Raw genomic sequence first — 4,156 nt, forward strand, 5'->3', positions numbered from 1 at the left:
TCCTTACAACCTCTTTCATCTTCGGGTTCAACCGCCTTTGACTCTCAATAGAGTTCTTAGAATCTTCTTCCAATAAGATTTTGTGCATGCAAAAGGCCGGGCTTATCCCTCGGATATCTGCTATCGTCCATCCAATGGCCTTTTTGTGCTTCTCCAAAATCTGCAATAAAGAATATTCATTAGTAGGTGATAAATTGGAAGCTATAATAACTGGTAAAGTGTCGTTATCCCCTAGATACGCATATTTCAAATGCGACGGCAATGGCTTCTGCTCCAAAGTGGGTGGTTCCACTATGGACGAAAGTAACGACTTGCATTCTTCTTTTTGTATTTTTTCAACAGGATTAGTCACATCTTCCGGTCCTTCTGCTATCTTATCAAGCTCTTCTTCAATCTCTATAACTAACAAGTCATAAAACTCATCAAACATAACAAGATTCAAGCTAGTTATAGCAGAGCACTCTTCAAAGTCTCCTGGTAATTTCATGGCGTCTAGAACGTTAAATTTAACTTCTTCATTATTTACCCTCATTGTAATTTCTCCCTTCCTCACATTAAAAACTGTATCCCCAGTGGCTAGAAATGGTCTTCCTAAAATAATGGGAACGTCTAAGTCTGCCTCGCAATCTAGAATGATAAAGTCCGCAGGGAAAATGAATTAGTCCACCTGAACTAAAACATCTTCTATCTTTCCCTCAGGTCTTATGATAGATCTATCTGCTAGTTGGAGGGTAACCGTAGTAGGTCTAGCTTCTCCTATGCCTAAAGATTTGAAAACTGATAATGGCATAAGATTAATGCTAGCGCCTAGATCACATAATGCCCTACCTAAGTTTTTCCCTCCTATGGAACATGGAATGGTAAAACTGCCAGGATCGTTACATTTCATGGGTAGCGGGCTGCCTACAGCTTCACTACTACATTTTGTCATGGCTAGCAGTTCATGCTCTCCTATCTTTTTCTTCCTAGAAACTATATCTTTCAAAAACTTAGCATAATTTGGCATCTGTTCTAGAGCATCTACTAATGGTATATTTATATGCAATTGATTTAAAATATCTAAAAATTTTCTAAACTGGGAATCATTATTTTTCTTAACTAATCTTTGTGGAAACGAGGGAGTAGGGGTAAAAGAAGGTTGTACCTGTGGAGGAACACTCGGGGTGTCCTCATTACCTTTTCTAATATTTTCTTTTTCTGGTGTTGTTGGATTCTCTGGTATCTTTACATTTGGTTCAGCGGACGGAATTTGTACATCCGTTGTTGGCATTGTTGGTCCATCATATGCCAGTCCACTTCTAAGGGTGATAGCTTTGCACTATTCTTTCCCTTCTCGTTTTGGTAATTCAGTATGGCCTGGAAAATAACCTTGTGGTCTATTCTTCAATTCATTGGCGAGCTGTCCCAATTGGGTCTCGAAATTCCTCATTGATGCCGCTTGGGATTGTATCACTGCATCGGTTCGGGCCATGTACTCCTTCATCATATTCTCAAGATTTGAGTTGTTATTTTGAACTGGTGGAGTCTGTGTTCTCTGATTGTACTGCTGTTGCGGTGGCGGGATGTATTGCTGTGTAGGTGGAACATAGGGCTGCTTGTTCTGCTGGCTCTGCCCTTGATTAAAACCGCTCGAACCTCCTTGACCTCCCCATGAGAAATTAGGGTGGTGCCTCCAACCTGGGTTGTAGGTGTTCGAATATGGGTTAAAGTTCCTATTGTTCCCATGTCCTACATAAAAAACGGAAGCAGGGTTATGTGGACAATTATCATAAATATGGTTTTCACTGCAAAATGAACAAATGAGATCGTTGACTTGGCAAACTGGGGCAGGAGTGCAATAATCCGACTGCACAGGTTGTGTCGGCGTGGCTAATGGATTTTTTATTCCCAATGCCATCTCTTTCAGCCTCTGGTTCATTGTAACCATCTCTTTTTGCATCGAGGTCGCAATGTCCAGAGCCAAAACTCCAGCTGGATCTTGCTTCTTTGGTGCTGCCCTAGATCTTTGCGAACACCATAGTTCGTTGTGCGAAGCTAAGTCATTTAGGATGTCGACTATCTCATTGAATGTCTTCTTTGTAAAGGCTCCATTGGCAGCATTGTTTAGCATCATCTTAGTAGGATGATCTAAACCTCTAAAGAAATGTTCTATCTGGATGCATGTCGGCAAGCCATGGTTCGGACATTTCCTGATTAGTTCTTTAAATCTTTCCCACGCCTCGTGAACAGGTTCACGATCATACTGTCTAAAGGAGATGATCTCCTCTCTGATATCAGCGTGGCGAGTAGGTGAGAAGAATTTTGTTAAGAACTTCTCCACTAACGACCCCCATGTGGTGATGGATCCCGGTGGAAATGCATTGAGCCATGCTCTAGCTTGGTCCTTCAAAGAAAATGGAAAAAGTGTTAGTCTAAGAGCATCGTCTGTTATACCAGGTAATCGAAATGCATTTGCAATTTGAATGAATGATTTCAAATGATCATGTGGATCCTCATGTTCCTGCCCTCCAAAATGTCCAATTGTCTGCAACATTTGGAACATCATTGGTTTAAGCTCAAAGTTTGCATGGGCTGCAATAGGGTTGACTATCCCTGAATCAAAGTTCTGAAAAGTCGTGGCGACATATTCTCGCATTGCCACGTCTCTGTTGTCCGCCAGCTGGATATGGTTGAATTCATCATTTCTTGCATGATCCCACATATTACCGTTAACAGCAGGTGGATCAACCGGATCGCGAGGTGGAATATCTACCATTGATGTGCTCGTACTCTCTACCTCACTTTCAGGACTGATTTCATCTTTTCTCTCTTTTTGCTTTTCTAGTGGTTTTCGAAGTCTTTGCTCCTTTCGAGTTTTTCGAAGGGTCCGCTCAATCTCAGGGTCAAGGGGTAGAAGAAAAGATCTTGTGCTCATGCACTTTAACTTACCCTTGTGAGATAAACGACCAAAAATATAAAACAAAAACGGTGGATGGAAATTACACCCAACAACGATTCACAAAAATAAAAACTAAAAGAATTTGAAAATAATTTTAAAACTAAAGTCCCCGGCAACGACGCCAAAAACTTGACTGGGGTTATGCTGAACGCACGCACTAAGCGTGGTAACAATTCTATAGATGCAAGCGCACACCTGTCAGAGTAATATAAAATGGATGGAGTATCCAAGTATCGATCCTCAAGGACTTCTAAATAATTTCCAAACTCTAAAGTTTTAATGAATAGTGAACGTTGAAATGAGTGATTCTTGTAAAATGGGAAGTGATCACAAATAATGGTTTTGGATTTGGGATTTGGTCTTATAATGGTAAAACCTAGCTCGAATTACTTCAAGTTAGCCAACAAGAATCAAGGATACGCTAAGGATGATATGCATTTTACTTTAGGAACCAACGACTACGCTTTTCACTTGACTTATGTCTAAGCAAGTTCAAAGTCCTAAGACATTCCCTAATATGTCTATTATGAGAGATATCTTAGTTTTATGATGGAAATAGTCGCAACCTCGGGTTAAGGTCCTATGTCTAGGCTACTTAACCGGAACCCTCATGTCTAAGGCGCCCCTCTCCTCGGTTTAACCACTCAACAATGCAAATAAGCAACCTTTTCAGTATTGACTTGTTAAGACTTACAGTGGCCTTCTCTAAATCCTAACTTTTTGGAAAAACATGTTGAGCAATGAGTGGAAAGCAAAAACACTACTTCTTAGCAACCCTTTTTAGAAATAAAAGGCTAACTATCCATAACCGGTCTAGAGACGGGAATTTAGAAAGACATATTGAAGAAAATACAGCAAGTAAAATGGTTGAAATTGAAATGCATGTGTGAAAAACAAAAGTTAACTAACGGAGAGTTTTGCTCGGGATTGAGAGCTTCGCCCTTCTCTTTCAAGCAAGGGGGAGTGTCACGTGCTCTTTCCTCCAAAAACACAATTCTCTTAACTAAAAATAAAGTAAAGGCAAAGGGAAGATAAGCAAAGTGCTGGATTTTTATATATTTGAATAAGTAGAAAATAACTAAGTACAAACATAAATAAACAAAGCTCAATAAAGGAATGTAAAGTGCTCGGCATTTAAAAACCAAAAGCAACTAATGAAAGCAACTCAAAAGTACTTAGAAAGCAACAAAGAAACACTAAAAATGATCAAGAGAAGGA

The 4,156-nt window shown here is 39.9% G+C and overlaps 1 non-coding gene across 1 annotated transcript; it reads left to right on the plus strand.

The window, feature by feature from the left end:
• The first annotated feature begins 2,168 nt into the window (after window positions 1–2,168).
• Window positions 2,169–2,275, plus strand: LOC148208192 (small nucleolar RNA R71). The gene has a single exon (XR_015789145.1). It is a non-coding gene; the product is annotated as a small nucleolar RNA R71 (small nucleolar RNA).
• Window positions 2,276–4,156: the final 1,881 nt, after the last annotated feature.

This window comes from Momordica charantia (genome assembly GCF_013281855.1).
Source record: "Momordica charantia cultivar OHB3-1 chromosome 11 unlocalized genomic scaffold, Mcharantia_2.0 BLBB01000011.1, whole genome shotgun sequence".
Classification (NCBI taxonomy): domain Eukaryota; kingdom Viridiplantae; phylum Streptophyta; class Magnoliopsida; order Cucurbitales; family Cucurbitaceae; genus Momordica; species Momordica charantia.